This window comes from Mastigoproctus giganteus, chromosome 2, assembly GCF_048544385.1.
Source record: "Mastigoproctus giganteus isolate SK-2022 chromosome 2, ASM4854438v1, whole genome shotgun sequence".
NCBI lineage: Eukaryota > Metazoa > Arthropoda > Arachnida > Uropygi > Thelyphonidae > Mastigoproctus > Mastigoproctus giganteus.
Genome location: NC_143576.1, coordinates 22,245,780 through 22,263,127, shown reverse-complemented (window position 1 = coordinate 22,263,127; position 17,348 = coordinate 22,245,780). Strand labels below are relative to the sequence as shown.

General features: G+C 37.3%; 1 protein-coding gene across 5 annotated transcripts in view; it reads left to right on the top strand.

Annotated features, from left to right (window-relative positions):
• LOC150089212 (MBT domain-containing protein 1-like) overlaps positions 1-17,348 on the top strand; it is a 406,745-nt gene that overhangs the window by 66,616 nt on the left and 322,781 nt on the right. The gene's annotated exons all lie outside the window — the stretch shown is intronic.

Sequence of the window (17,348 nt, the reverse complement as noted above, 5' to 3'; positions counted from 1 at the left end):
AATTACATTACAATTTGCTGATATTGGTTGTAAACTGTCAGTTTTCAAGATGGTGGCACCTTTGCAGTCATGCACAAAGTTAGAGGTGAGGTTTGTAATCTGATTTTTGAATGCAGAAGGAATAAGGCATGTTGAAATTTTTTTGCAAAATGTTGGCCCAGTATTGTGAAGGTCATGCAGAGTCAACAGTAAGTCTATGAGTGGGTAAATAAGTTTAAGAACAGTATTGAAAATGTCAAGGATTATCCTGAACCAGAGCAAGCATGATGTGATACCAGAAGTCATAGCAGCAGTGGAAGATCTCATACAAGGAAACTGTCTCATTACTATAAGCAAATTGCCATGGCATTCAAGATAAGTGTTGGTTTAGCACATACTATTGTTAGCAAGGAATTGTACTTTCAAAAAATGTATGCTCAATGGATTCTTCAACATTTAACACCAGTACTAATGGAATAGAGATTTAACGTGTGTTGTGTCCTTTTTGGATGTGAGCACGAAGGTGCCTTCTTAGAGCACATAGTGATCAAAGATGAATCCTGGGTGCACAAACGAGTTCAGAATGACACTATATGAGCCATCCTTAATGAAGTAATGTTATTTTTGAGGGTCACCTTCCAGATTACCTGCCACAACCATTGGGTTAAAGCCAGCAGTTAGAAAGAAGTGTCCTGGTGTTTTTGTTTTTGTCCTCAGGTGTGCCTGCAGCATGATTAATACCTGTCCTTACACTGTGTTCTATAGTGAATTAGATACAGGAAATGATGCTAAAGGTGTTAACTCATCTTCCATATTCTCCTGACGACTCTGTGTTACAAATGCTGTGATGTGCTTCTGAACCATTTAAATCTAGCAGTTAGAAAGCTGCACTAAGAGGATGTCACTTCCTATCAGATGAAGAGGTCGAGGTGGAGATGCATGAATGACTTCGACACAACTTCAAAACTTCCTTTTGTTTTTAAGAATCCAGGAATTTGTCATTGGAGGAAGAGTATTGGACATTATAAGGACTATATTGTGAAGATTTACATGCATAATTTCCTTATTGGTTGTGAAATACAACTTTTATTTAATGTTTTCAATTTTTGCTTGAATGATCTTTGTATTTTAAAATTTCTAATGCTAATTATAAATGTGTGAAGTGATCTTTAGAGTAATTCAGACTGTTTTGAAGATAAAGATTTAAAATTTAATTTAGCAAAAGGGAATAGAATTTTTATATTTTACTATTATATTCCATATTTTATATTTTTATTGCTCTATACCTATGTATTTTGACACTCTTATTTCAATTTTCAGTTTTAACACTCTTATTTCAGTTTTAATATTATATTTTTATGTATATTTTATTTATCTTAAAAATGCAAAAGAGTTTACCTCAGTTCTCCTTCATAGGATGACTTCTATTCTCCAAGTAAGACCGATTTAAAATGCATAAAAACTTCTTTAAAATAATTTGATGTGTTCATCACTCTTAGTACATGAATTATCTGAAGTGCTGGGATCACAGCCAAAAGCCCCAACCCAACCCCAGACCTCCACGAAACCTTGAGTGACTGAAGACATGTCAAATATATAATATAAAAATAGATGCTGATAAAATTATATCGTGGAATAAAAATTTGCTAAATTTGCCAAATATATAATATAAACATTTTAGCAAATTTTTATATTATATATTTTAGCAAAAATTTAGCAAATTTTTAATTGCTAAATAAAAGAAGTTTTTATGCATTTTAAATCTGTCTTACTTGGAGAGTAGAGAGTAGAAGTCATCCTATGAAGAAGTACTGAGTTAAAATCCTTTGCATTTTTAAGTATTAATAAAACATAGGATATATTAAGCCATGGTAGCTCTTAGTTTCATAGTAATTTTATTTATCTAAATAAAGTTTAATTTAAATCAGTTTGTCGGTCGTGAATAGAAAGCAAAAAGCAGATATATTCACTCATCATAGCTTCATCTCACTTCCTTGATACCTCTTCTCCATTGACTGTTTGGTAGAATCTCTCCCTGTTTGGTTTTTTTTTTTTTTTTTTTTAGGAGCATTAGCAACTAAGGCCATATTGCTCCGGAAATATGTGGTGGTCATTCCCTTGACCTTTCCGCATCCTCCGTATTTGGTGGTGACGAGCTCGAAACCCGGTCTAATCAAGAAGCGTGTGCTACGCACTGCTGCTCCTTCCCACCTGGCTACGGAGACGCCTAGAATCTCTCCCTGTGGTTTTCACTTACCATGGAAGAGATTTGATCTGAAAAAATACAGATGAGAATACAAGCAATGGAACTTGCTTGACATTTTACATCCCATTTTTCCATAATTTTTAATCATCTTCTCAACTAGTTTGTTGTAAAATCATTCACTACAAGATGAAATCTGGCAGACATTTTGTCTTCCAATTCTTGCGAAGCTTAACTTGTGGACCAATAAATATGCCATCTTTCACTTTTGCATCAGACAGTTTTGAAAACATAGATTGTGTATGCTTGAAAGCATCACCTTGATCAATTCAATGTTTAACAGTTATTTGACTAGTTCTAGCTTGATAGGAATAGTGAAAGCAAAACTTTTTCTTGGAACTAAGGGATTGTTTACTACGTTGTGTGTGTGCGTGTGCGCTCTCTGGTTGACAATTCTTTTCACTTGTACTGCTGATCTACTGGCCTGTTGTCCTAGAGGCAGAGAAACCTCAAACCAATTTATGAGTTCAAGCAGCCCTAAAAAATTCCCATTCTGCAGCAAACCAAACTTTTCATCTGTTTCTCAAAAAGCTAGGCCACATTCGGCTAATGTACAAATAACAGCTATTACATGCCCCAAGACACGTTCCCAGTAATTGCACTCTTCTCTCTTCTTTAATTTGTTTTTCCAACTGTTGTCGCAAGTCCAAACCTTGTCTGCGAGTTAAGTATGTTAGCGTAGAGTCTTGGTGAGTAATGCTTCTTTCGTGATGAGCAATTACACTAATATTTTGCCAGTCATTGAACCCTTCTCTTTCAGCAAAACATGAGGAACATTTAGGAGCAAAAGGTTTACAAACAGAGCAATAAACTGACCCTTTTGTTGGTGAATACAATAACCACTCTCTTATATTGCTCACCATTGGCTTTTACCCCAAAGAAATGTTTTTGTGAACAGTATCTTGTTTGTTTGCCACTTTTGAAAGTTTGGCGAGATTTGTCGTGCAGCTCATTGTGGTGTTGACAGTCACTGGGTCTGCAAGCAATCCAATAAGCCACATCATCAGCAGAAAAATCTTGCCACAACTCTGGATCTTTTGCAGACTGAATCATTTCACCTTGGTCCAGTAGATTTTCAATTTCAGCTATCTTTTCAACTTCAGACAGTCTTGTAGAGCAACTTGCCTCAACATTTACACTAGACATATCAAGAGAATTTGCGGGCAAAGTGTGATCAGTAGTAAGACTCTTGCCGGTTGAGCCAGCCTGTGACACTTCATCATCATGATGTTCTGATCTTGAAGTTGACCGAGCGGTACTGATAGGTGTGGAGCTTTGTTCATCTTGAATCTTGTCGTAGTCAAATACATGTAGTTTCTGATGGCGGAGATCTATTTTGATTTGGAATATCAGGTTGTGTAACTTTTGTGAAGAAATTAGTTGGCTTTCCAGTCTTGGCACTAAATCCAATGCGCTTTGTTGATTCTTTTTAGACATGTTTTTTCTTTTTTTCACCACTTAATTGAGCATGTTTCATCTTGGGTCTGAAAATTATTATTATTATTATTAGCCATATGGTGCAAGGAAGCCTGAGGCTTATCTGCATCCGCCAAAAAAAAAAAGAAATTCCCACGTTACCCTGATTTACAGAAGAATAAATGTTAAAAAATACACATGAAACTCGCAAAAGCTAAATACGCTAATTGAGAGTGAGTTTTGTTTAACTTTCAGTATCATGACAAGAGCGTGGTTTTTTTTTTTTGGAAGAAAACTTTTTTTTAACAATGCGGAGAAAAGTTAAATGGCAGGTAAGAACGATTACAAAAAATCAGCTAAAGTATTGTGTGGCAGTGAAAGAGTTAAAGTTGGCATGATAGCTAGGGATAAAAACTGTGATGCCCCCTTTCCCTTGGTGCCCTAAGCATGTGCTTATTTTTCATATTGATTAATTCGGCACTGGCTTATTTCCTTCAGCATGTCAGCTTTCTGTCTCAATCTGCATGTAATAAATCTGCTCCTACTCTATGGATTTTCATAAAATTTTATATTTGTCTCTTTTAGAAATATATGTCAAGCCAGCCCATATTTTATTAAAATTCGACCAGTATAAATCGGACAATTTTTATTTCTTTGTCCTTCTATCCACATGTAATAACTTGACTCCCAGTGAATTGATTTTTATAAAATTTTATATTTTGCTCTTTTAGAATGATTTGTTGAGCCTTCTCAAACTTCATTAAAATTTGACCAATAGAAATCTTGCAGTTATTATTATTATTTTATTATTATTTTTTTTTCATGCATATCACAGGCCCATCCGTATACTGTATATTGTAGAAGCACTGGATGTTATGTTTGTTGCTGAGTGCTGGTTGAAAGAATGAATACATAATATAGCACATGCACAAAAACAAAATGTTCTTGGTTTGTGCATTAATGTTTGCACTTTTTTCTTCCCTCATGTTTTTTTTTTTTTTTGCTGTGCATCCCAACAGTAACAGTGTTACTTTTGCTTTAAAGTTTTTAAGACCTGATTCTGCATTCTGTTGAAATTTGGGATTGCTCTCTGAATAGAATTAAAGCTGTGCACTACCTTCTATTTGATTTTGATGGCAGTTTCCTCCAGAATATTCTTTACAACTTTTTCTCACTCACATTATTTTATAATGGGGTTTTGTGTGATGTGGGGAAGATCATGAGGCGGGATGGCTAACTACATGCTTAATTGCAAAATTTGGAGCTGGTCCTTTCTCAGTTGTTTATAACTTAAACCAAGCACAATTTATTTTTGATAAATATTATAGTATTATAATATTATAATAATATAGGTTACAGATAGATGTGCAGAAGTTAACTTTTAGCCGCCAGGTGGTTGACTGCTGAAACAAACTTCAATCTGTTGTTGTTGTAGAAGTTGATAGTGTAAATAAATTCAAGGAAGAACTAAACAAACTATTGGAGACAATGGTTAGATGAGGTGAAATGCAAAGTTCCTCCCCCCACCTTTTTTTTTTTTTTGCTGATGCTGTATAAGCTTTCTTGCATCATTTGCACTACTAATGCTAATATTACAGATTCCATCAACTCAGGTACTTTGTTCACTCTTAGCTACAGCACTTTCTCTTACATCTTTCTTTCTGTTATCATAAAACATTTTGCTCCCAGTTAGCATTAGATAGATGCAAAATATTTTTATCAGCATACAGGGTCATTAACAATTATGCCATTCATATCCAATGTGATTTATTCCTTTGTTTCTATAGCGCTAACATATGCAAGGGATTTCCTGCTGTTTTTCATTGTAGTTTTCAAAAGATTTATTTTAATCTGCCTTTGTCTACCTAACCCCCAGGATAACTTGATTATGCTAGCTTGTTCTTATTAGTATTAGATAGGCAAAATCATTAGCATTAGTAGAGGCATATGATGTAAGAAAGCTAGCTTATACAGTATATGCGAAAAAAAAAAAAAAAAAAACCCTTCTCATTTCACTCATACATTCGCTCCAAAAGTTTGTCCAGTTCTTTCTTGAATTTATTTAAGTTTTCAATTATTATTGTGGATTATTGTGTGACACAGAGCGAAACAGATGACAGAATAAATAATGACTAGTTTAATACTAATTGTAAAACATGCATATATTAAATACATACAAAAGCTTTCATTTATTATGGTAACCTTCATCAGTCAAATTGACAGTTAAGAGTGTGGAACGTGAGGGCGTGTACTGCCAGTCATGTATATGAAACTGTGTGATGCAATAGTTAATTGTTTGATGTTGAAGCCTGTGGCTGTGATCTGTGTGAACGTTGCCAACGTTTGTCATTCATCAAAATGGTTGCTTCAGTAATAGGGTGGACATGACATCCACTGCTTCTGTTAACTGAGGTATTAGAGCATGTGATGTTCAACGACTCCAACCACGCACGTCGCCGATGGTTGCGGAACCTATCTACAATCACAACATCGCTGTGTGGATCAATGTCGTGGCGGGTTGGCCAGAAGTATTCGGCAATGACCGAGTGTCCACTAAGCAGATGGCTCTTTCGTGTTCCGAAAGACGTTTGCTGAGCCGTCTCCTAGTTTCCCCGATGTAGCAGCTTATGCAGTCACGGCAAGAGATGCGGTAGACTAGACCACTTTGTAGTAAGGTGGGAACCAGTGTTTTCACTCTAGAGATGAGGGATCACAACTTTCTGCTTTGAAGCTGTACACACTTTATCGCATGTGATTTTAGGACCCTAGAAACCTGTTGTGATAGGTTTGGGTAGTATGGGATAAAGGCGCTCGTGGTTCAGTCGTTACCTTGGATGTACCCGTTGGTTGCTACATGGTCATGTGTTTGTAGGTCACACCTGTCAAGGGTACTGGTGGGATAGCCACACCTCGCAAGATCCACCTTGACTTTAGCAATCTCGGTACTCTTCTCATCTACAGAACTAGTGGGTGCAGGCACGGGTTAACAAGGTCCATGCACTTGAAGACACATTGTCTTCAAGTGCATGCCCTCGCGTTGGACAAGGGTGTCTAAGTATGCTAGGGTATTGTCCGATTCTAGTTTGATGCTGAATTTTATGAAAGGCGACAGAGAACTGAGGTGGTCTAAGAGCCGGTTGCCCGAATCTCTGGGGGATAACCACAAACACATCATCCATGTAGTGACACCAAAAGGTGATGGGATCTGGTACATTCCCCTAGTAGTCAAGACCACCAATAACATCTCCAACAGTAGTGAATTTATAGAACGGATCTGAACCTTATCCATCTCAGAAGATCAAATCATTGCATCATTTGATGTAGTGTCGCTTTTCACCTCCATCCCAGTGGAACGCCATCACATGTGCAAAGGAACTGTTGGATAACGACCAGACCCTTGGCAGCAGGACCGAACTAACGCCAGACAATATCTCCACTGCAAATAGCACCGAGAAGAACAAAAAAAAATTTTTTTTTGTTCTCCTCAGTGCTATTTGTTTTGCCATGGCATGTACTTAATTTTAGAAACGAAGGACACTATATTGTTGTCTTGCCATGCAATTCTGGTGGTTAGCACTTGAAGAAACATCAGAATTGTGAGATATACAACTATAGAATTTTTTTTGTAAGTATTTATTTATTTCCATATGGTTTTTTTTTTTCCTCTGCAGCTTTTTTTTTTTTTTTTTTTTTAATCTTTGTTTTCTATTCTACTTTTCTTTTCTTTTCTCTGCAGCTATTACTTATTTATATATTATACTATTATGGTTGTTAGGTGCTTTCTGTCTCTCAATGGCCGTTGTCTATAAATAATTTTGTCTTTTTTCCTACTCTTTCTTTTCCATTTTCATATAATCTTTATAGTTTTATATATATATGCTAAGTGTCTGTTGTCTTTGTCATGTCCATCTGCCTGTCCTTGCGTAAAGGAGGGATATCCGGTGGACGGATTTTCAGGAAATTTTGTTGTGATTAAAGTACTTGTTGATCCAGTCCAAATTTCATCAAAATTGGAAAAATAGAAATCCAGCAATTATTATTTTGTTTTCCATACAATTTTTATTGAAAAAATAAATTCATAGATTAATTGGAGTTTTAATACAGTATTGTTAGCCTTAGACAGTTTGTGCACACTTTGTATGTATTTTTATACAAGACTTGTGAATGTCATGTTACTTATGAAGAGATATTTATATACAGAGAGAAAAGAGACTTTAAAAAAGTTATATGGGAGGAGAGAGTAATAAATATTATTCAGTTGTAATTAAACTAAATGGCTATGTTTAGAGAAGGTAAACCTATAGTTTTATTGGGTATTTGATAACGTTATTATCTTAGTAATTAATTGATAAGCAGATAACTATATTTACTTTTCATTTCTATTAATCTCTGAAAATTAAAAAATCATTTAAATTAAGGGAAAACAATAAAACATGATTGAAATGTAATGCACTGCATACATAACTAACTTGTTCTAAGCTGTTCTTCATACATGCATCAATTTGCATTCATCACTAATCTACTTGCCCTTCTTTGAACTCTTTCAAGAACTGTCTTTTTTCAGGTGCATTCTCTAGATATAATATAGGATTCCAAATGCAGTCTAGCTATCATCTTGCATGAAGGAAAAAGGACGTCCTTCTCTATACTAGCAAAGGTCCTTTAAATCATGAAAAGGACATCATGTGCCTTCCTAGTTAACTATTTGCACTGCAGGGAAAACTTTATATCAAACTGAATCACAACACCTAGGTCAGCTTAATCAGAAAAATTCAGCTGTGTACGATTTCACAGTATGAGATTTAATGTAATAATGTGTCTAATAATACAGCTTCGATGGGTTCAGCTGCTGTAGACATGATGCTTGAACATTAACTTATATGTAGTTGAAGCATCATTCTCTAAAGATTTTTTATTTTTTAACAACACACCACATGTTCTGAAACAGCTGACTGGATGGGGATACTCGCTTAGAATAAGTCTTTATGTTAGAGAAGTGTAACTAAATTCAAAGTACGAAAAACTTGCAACGCATTGTGAAAGCTTTATCTCAATATGAGATGTATCATCATCATCAGCCATTTTCAATCCACTGCAGGATGAAGGCCTCTCCAGCAACTTTGCAGTTCCTTCTGTTTTGTGCAATGGCCATCCATTTGGTACCGGTGAACTCGTATTAATTTCTTCGAGGGCGGTGCCTCCATAGCCAGGTGGGAATGAGCAGCAGTGCATAGCAGACGCTTCTTGATTAGACCGGGGTTCGAGCCCATCACCACCAAATACGGAGGATGCGGAAATGTCAAGGAATGACCACCGCATATCCTGGAGCAATATGGCCTTAGTTGCTAATGCTCCTAAAAACCAAAACAAATAAACAATCTTCGAGGGCAGTTACCTTACACCTCAAGCTCTCATAGACACCCATCAGAACGCTGAGTTGGCACCTAATTTCTTGACACTCTAGGCATCTAGCACACACAAAGACATTCTCCTTGGCTAGATCATGTCCCGTTTTAGAAAGTTCAGCAAACATTTCACACATTTTTTGAGACATGCGTTGGAGAATCGCCCCCTTCGTTTCTCCCCTGCGTCGCAGCACTCTCGCTAGTCTGTGATCTTTGCTTCACAGCTCTAGTCTGGGTCATGATTTCCGTTTAAATACAATTAATTAACAATGAAATTTAAGATTAATAATATTTTTGATTAATTGACAATACTATAATAAGCTAACTGATTCCTAATTGAGTGCTTCGTATTATGCTATCTAGTTTTACTTTATACCTTACACTATCAGTTCGAGATATATATATACGTTACGCTATCTTAGTCCTAAATCCTTACGAACTCTGCATAACTGATTAAGATTTTCCTCTAATTCTTTCGGATCGTGGCTTATGATCACAATGTCATCTTCAAATCGTAAATAGTTTAGGTACTCTCCATTCATGTTGACTCCTTTCTGCGACCAGTCCAATCTTCTGAAAGCATCTTCAAGGGCAGGAGTAAACAGCTTCGGAGATATCCGAAGGTGACTCTATTGTCAGGGAAACGGGGAACATGCTTTGTAAAAAAGATAGGTGGAACAGGACCAGGGTATGTCTGCCAGGGGCAAAGGTTGATGACGTTGTAGAGCGAATATCATCTTTTAAGGGCACAAAAGGTGATATAGTTGTACACGTTGGCACTAATAATATTAAGAGTAGGAGACCGGCAGAATTACTTAACAAGTACAGGGCACTGTTGAACAAAAGCCTAGAATTAGGGTTGAATTTGAAAGTGTCTGCAATTCTGCCCAGACACAATAGGAGGGAGTATATGATGAGAGCCTTGTCGATCAATTCGGCCCTGGAAAGATTGTGCAAGGCTCAAGGGGTAGAATTTTTTTCAGCCTGGACTGTACTTGTTAACAGGAGAGATTGCTTCTACAGGGATGGGATACACTTAAATAGAAAGGGTGCAAGAATATTTGCTGATGCTATCGAGGCAGTGTTAGGTGGGTCGGAAAACTGCTAGCTTGGGGGGAGACAAAGACCAATAGATTGACAGTAGCCACTGGCAGAGGTGAAAAAGATTCTTGCACTGCTTCTATTAGAATGAGCAGAAGCCTGAAAAACAAGATGCATGGTATTTCAGAGACTGCTGGGAGCCATTGTGGTACAAGTAAACACATGGGTTGTGTTAGGGTAGCTAAGAATAGAAACAGGTGCAGGTATACTTGCGTGTACACCAATGCTAGGAGTTTAGTAAATAAATTTGATGAATTTGAGGTATTGCTCAAAACATCAAAGGCAGATATTGTTGGGATATCAGAGACGTGGTGTCACACAGATATAAGGGATGCAGAACTGCAATTTGGGGAGTACAACGTCTACAGAAAGGATAGACAGGATAGGAAGGGGGGAGGGGTTATGCTATTAGTTAAGAAACACATAAAAACCAAGGAAGTGAAGCCAGTCGACATCGCTGGACAGTGCAGTGTTGAGTCAGTTTGGTGTGACATAAGCATTGGGAGATCAAAATTGAGAGTAGGAGTGTGCTATAGGCCTAATGACTCTGATGAGTATAATAAGGAACTGTACAGGGAAATAGAGTGGGCCAGTAAATCAGAGAGTCTTATAATGGGAGATTTTAATTTCCCAGATATTGACTGGAATTTGGGGGCTGGTTACTCACACACTAGCAGGGCTTTTGTGGATTTATTGGATGATTGTTTTCTACATCAGCATGTTCGGGAGGCAACTAGAGGGAGTAATACTCTTGATTTGATTATCAGCAGTGATTCTTCATGCATTAAGAATCTGCAGATAAATGAACCACTAGGTGGCAGTGATCACAGTGTGCTGAAGTGGGATTTACTCAAAGAGGTGACTACCATTAGGGGTAAAGGGAAGGGTTATTGCTTCCGTAAAGGCGACTACGATGGACTGAGACAGTATTTAAATTCTATACAGTGGGACCAACTGATGATGTTACCAACAGCAAATTCAAAATGGGAAGCATTCAAAGAACTTATCTTGTTGGGCTTTACATACCAACTAAGAAATATTGTTCAAGGTTTAGGCCAAAATGGATGTCAGATGAACTAATGAGGCATATGGCAAAGAAGAAAAATGCATGGGATACTTACAAATTAACACATGACACAGAAGCCTATGATAGATACAAGTTGATATGCAACCAAGTTACAAAGGAGGTTAGGCAGGCGAAGGCAGATTACGAGAAATCCTTGGCAAGGGATGCAAAGAAAAACAGCAAAGAGTTCTTTACTTATGTAAACTCTAGAAGGAAGGGGATGAATCAGATTGGTCCACTTGATATTGATGGGTCAACAGTTGATGATCCTGCTCAGGTAGCTAACAAACTAAATGAATATTTTGCATCGACATTCACACACGAGGAGTTATTCAGCAAGGGGAATGCCAGAGGTGTATTCAACTCTAGCAGTAAGCTACAGAATCTTGAAATAACTGGAAGTAAAGTGGAGGAGAAACTTTTGAAGATAAACACAAGAAAGGCACCCGGGGTGGATGGGATCTATCCAGTTATATTAAAGGAGGCAGCAAAGGAAGTAAGCAAACCCTTAGCCATAATTATGAGAGCTTCCTTGGACTCAGGGGAGGTACCCATAGACTGGAAATGTGCAAATGTGACCCCAATTCACAAAGGAGAATCAAAGGCTGACACAAGTAATTATAGACCTGTGAGCTTAACTTCTGTTCCAGGAAAATTAATGGAGGCACTGGTTAAAGAAGCACTGCAGGATCATTTAGACAAGGCTTCAGTTATAGCTCAGACACAGCATGGTTTTGTTAAGGGGAAGTCTTGCCTGACCAACTTGATTGGATACTATGATGCAGTCACAAAAGAACTGGATGCAGGGAATAACTTTGATATTATATACTTGGATCTTAGAAAGGCTTTTGATACTGTTGCACATGGAAGACTGCTACACAAATTGGAGCAGTGTGACATTGGAGGCAAATTGCTGCTATGGATAAAGGGGTGGTTGAGGGGGAGAAGACAGAGAGTGGTAATCAATGGACACTGCTCATCGTGGACTAATGTTATTAGTGGAGTCCCTCAGGGCTCAGTGTTGGGTCCATTATTGTTTTCTGTATTTATAAATGATTTTGATGATGGTATATCAAGCTTAATGTCCAAGTTTGCAGATGATACAAAGGTTGGCAGGGTTGTCAAGGACACTACTGACATTATGGTGCTGCAACAGGATCTGGAAAGGTTGAGCAGATGGGCTGAGAGGTGGCAAATGAAGTTTAACATTGACAAATGTAAAGTACTACACATGGAAACAGCAACCCCAGAGCAACGTATCAACTCTGTGGTACTACACTGACAGTGGTAGAGAATGAAAGGGACTTGGGGGTGGTTGTGCAGGCAGATATGAAGTTCTCTGAGCAGTGCAGATGGGCTGCAAGAGTAGCTCATGGAGTATTGTCAATGATATACAGGAATTTTTCCAGCAGGGATAAGGAGGTGATTATTCCATTGTATAAGGCGATGGTCAGGCCACACCTAGAGTACTGTATACAGGTCTGGAGGCCTCATTTCAAGAAGGATGTAGAGCTGCTGGAACGAGTACAGAGAAGGGCAACAAGATTAGTGAATGGAACAAAGGGGTGCTCTTACGAAGAAAGGCTTAAGTTTTGCAAATTACAGTGTCTGGAGACTAGGCACCAGCGAGGTGATCTGATAGAGGTGTATAAAGCCTTGAATGGTTTAAGCATGCTCAATGCTGATGGGATTCTTCCTCTAGCTCAGAAAAATCACCTGAGAGGGCATAAATTCAAATTGAGGAAAGACAGATGTAGGATAGACGTGCGGAAATTTGCCTTTACCCAGCGGGTGGTTGGTTGGTGGAACAGACTCCCATCCCTTGTGATGGAGGTTGATAGCCTAAATAAGTTTAAGGCTCAGCTGGACAGGTATTTTGAACGAACAGAGGGGTGAAGTGGAAGTGGGTTTTTTTTTTTTTTTTTTTTTTGGCTGATGCTGCATAAGCTTGCTTTCTTGCATCAAATGCCTCTACTAATGCTAATGCTAATGCTAATATTGTGTATCCTTGTTGAACTCCTTTCTCAATTTTAAATTTGCTACTCTGTTTGTCTAATCGAATAAAGGAGATAGTGTTCTCATATATTTTCTTCAAAATCATAATGTATGGGATGTCTATGCCTTGACTTTCCAGTGCTCCAAACATTGTTTATGGAGTCAAATGCCTTTTCATAATCCACAAATGCCAGGCATAATGGTGTTTTACATTCATTTGTTTTCTCCCTTAGCTGAGATACAAACCTGGGGGCTCACATCTGGTGAGAATGGGCTTGGCACACCCAAGGTCCTGAGCTAGATATCATCATTCTTCTCTTCCTTGGTGATTCCCTTCTACTTTTCTCTCTCTCTCTCTCTCTCTCTCTCTCTCTCTCTCTCTCAGTGTAACTTGGAAATTTTTTTTTTGGCTGGTGCGGCATAAACCTCAGGCTTCCTTGCACCATATAGCTAATAATAATAATAATAATATTACATGAAGGTGATCTATAGTTGAGAATCTTGTCCTAAAGCCAGTTTGCCCTTTTGGTTGATTCTCATCAAGTATTCTTTCTAATCTGTTAGTAATGACCCTTTTGTAGATGTGGGATAACCAGCTAATTGGTCTATAATTTCCAATTTCTGATTTATCTCCTTTCTAATGCAGCAAAATTATGATTGCATTATTTTATTACATTATTTTGTAACGAGTCTTGCCAGTTTCTGTGTCATGTCTTTTCCTCCCAATTTTAACAACTCTATAGTAACTTCATCTTCACCCGGGGCTTTCTGATTCTTCATTTTCTTCAATGCATGTTCTACCTTATCAGGAAGGATATTGGGTATGTCGTATATGTTGCTAATTTGTGATCCATCTTCCCCACTGCTTGCATACTGCTTTTCTTTCCTCTTCTTTTATCTCAAAAACCTTTGTATTATTTATTTGAGTCAGTTTTTTCCTTTCATTTCTTACATCTATATCAAGTGTGCATCTTACCATTCTGTGATCACCTCCAAACTTTACCTTATTCAGATGGTAACATCATTCACGATATATCTTCTGTTAGTGAGGATGAAGTCGATTTCATTAGTTGTCCACTTTCATTTCATCCTATTCTTTAAAAAATGTTCATTACTGACATTCCTCGAGATTTTGCAAATTCCACAAGTCTTTCACCTCTTTCATTTCTTTTACCAATTTCAAAATTTCCTTTAGTTTCCCTTTCTGCACTGTTTTGTCTCTTTCCAACCTTAGCATTGAATTCCTCCTTAATAATGGTGTAGTGAGTTTTCTGTTCATCTATAAGTCTCTCAAATTCAGTGTACATTTCTTCAACCTCTTCCTCATCATGGCTTGATGTTGGTGCATATATCATTGTAACCTTTAGTTTGTACCTCTTAGAAATCCTGAGTAATAGTCTTGACACCCCTGGTGATGTACTTTTGAATTCCAAAATGTTCTTTTTTATATCTTTATATACCAGAAAGCCAACTCCACCTTCGCTCTTTTCACTGTTTTCATTGGTGTACAGCAAATTTCCACTTGATAAACTTATAAGTGATTCATTTTTTCTTCTTGTTTCAGCCAGGCCGATGATATTCTAATTCCCATTTTCTAATTCTTTTCCATTTCTAATATCCTATCTTCACCAATGAGCGTTTTTACATTGTAACAGGTCAAGTTCAGTTTCCGTGCACAGCAGCCTGGTTGTACCCAGAGATTCTTAGTATGCTCTGCTTCCACTCTGGTCCTCTTGCTGCTGTGAGAGTGAGAGCCACTGGGGACTGAAGGCCATTTGTTTTGTCGTGTTATCATGTGCTGGAGGATTTGGTCATTTCCTCTTCACGCTGACCAGGCATCTTGAAGAGAACTGTTCTACACTTTTGTTGCCACCAAAGTGATGTAATAGAGCTTACCATCGAGAAGGTGTGTATGAGTGAATTTTAGGGAGGCAGGCCAACCAGCCTTCTCCTAAATCTTCTAAAATAGAAAGATATTGGATTCATCAGTGTTTTTTACTGAGTGTCTAATAACACACAGAATGCCTGTTCCCCCTCTAAGCCCCAATGAGATGTAATGATACCTCAAATAATACAACTTCAGTTGGTTTATTTGTTGTAGACATGTTGCTTAAGCACAAACTTATATGTAGTTAAGCTTTTCTTTTGCTTGAAGCCTAGTGCTGTAAAGATTTTTTTACATTTTTATCACATCAATTTTTTATATCAGAATGAAATTTAAAAAAATTTAAAGTTCACAAATGCTTTTTGAACCCCATTATGAAAAATTGCAATGAACAGCATTTTTGCTAAGACCCCAGGCTTGTTCAAGGGATACTGCTAAAATAAATACCAATGGTTCTTGCTATATATTAAGAGAAATTATGCTTTTCCTCTACACATAAAATGTAGAATTAATCACAGAATTAATTTGCTGCATAATCAGATATGCCTCAGACACCTACAGCTTAAAAATAAAAAAATACATGAATTTTGATAAAATGATTCCCCAACAATAAAATTAACCATACAATTCTATTTTTGCATCTTCCACTCTTGTTTCCAGAATTGCACTTCCACTTTCTTAAACATATGATTGGTAAGGGCCACCATGCAACCTATGATAGATAGAAGTTGTTTAACATTTAATTAATGCTTTATGTCAGCTGAATGCTTCAGTATGAATCATAGGACCAAAACATTTTGTCACTACTCTTTGTTAACAGTAAGATTAAACAGTCTCACAACCCTCTAACGATTTTAGTGATATAAATTTGCCAGTTCTGAATAGGTTTGCCAGATTTGTCCATTTTCTTAAAAATACTTAAAAAATAAGGTGTTGGATAATGGATTGCTAGATCTGGGAAATTTAACTATATCACTTGCCATTAAAATTTACACTGAAGTTGTTAACGCCTAGGCAATTGGTGGAAATACTAAATTTGAATAGAAATTTATTACATTATTGCTTAATAATAATGCAGCGTATATTAAATTCCTTACTGTTTGAACTTAGATGTAAAGGATAGTACATTAAAAATCTACTATAATGACATTATTGCTTTTTGCTTTCGTAAAGGTGACTACAGTGGTCTAAGACAGTTTTTAAATTCTATACAGTGGGATCAACTGATGACGTTACCAACTGAATTCTAAATGGGAAGCTTTCAGGGACGTAATCTTGGAGGCTACTTGGCTTTTCATACCAACTACTGTTCAAGGTTCAGGCCTAATTAATGAGGCTCATGGCAGAAGAAAAAAATGCATGAGATGCATATAAATTATCAGGTGACACAGAAACCTATGGCAGATATAAGCTAGTCTGTAATCAAGTCACAAAGGAGGTTAGGCAGGCAAAGGATGCAAAGAAAAACAGCAAAGAGTTCTTTACTTATGTCAAGTCCAGAAGGAAGGGCATGAATCAGATTAGTCCACTTAACATAGATGGTTAAGTGGACTAATAAACTGAATGAGTATTTTGCATCTACATTCACACATGAGGAGTTATTCAAGGAGGGAAATGCCAGAAGTTGATCAAACTAACAGGGAGCTAAGTGATTTTGTAATAACTGAGAGCAAAGTGGAGGAGAAATTGTTGAAGCTAAACATAAAAAAGGCACCTGGGTGGATGGAATCTGTCCAGTTATATTGAAGGAGGCAGCAAGGGAAGTTAGCAAACCCTTAGCCATAATTATGAGATCATTCTTAGATTCAGGGGAGGTCCCCATGGACTGGAGATGTGCAAATGTATCCCCAATTCACAAAGGGTGACACAAATAATTATAGACCTGTTAGTTTGCCTTCTGTTCTGGGGAAAATAATGGGGTCACTGATTAAAGAGGTGAAACAGAATCACCTAGACAAGACTGCAGTAATAGTTCAGATGGGTTTGTTAAGGGGAAGTCTTGTCTAACTAGTTTGATTGGATGCTACGATGTGGTCACAAAGGAACTGAATGCAAAAAATAATTTTGATATCATATACTTGGATTTCAGGAAAGCTTTTGATACTGTTGCACATGGAAGACTGCTGTACAGGGATAGTTCAGTGGGAAATGGCAGATAGTGGTAATAAATGGACAATGCTCTATGTGGACTAATGTTATTAGTGGAGTTCCCCAGGGTTTGGTGCTGAGCCCATGGTT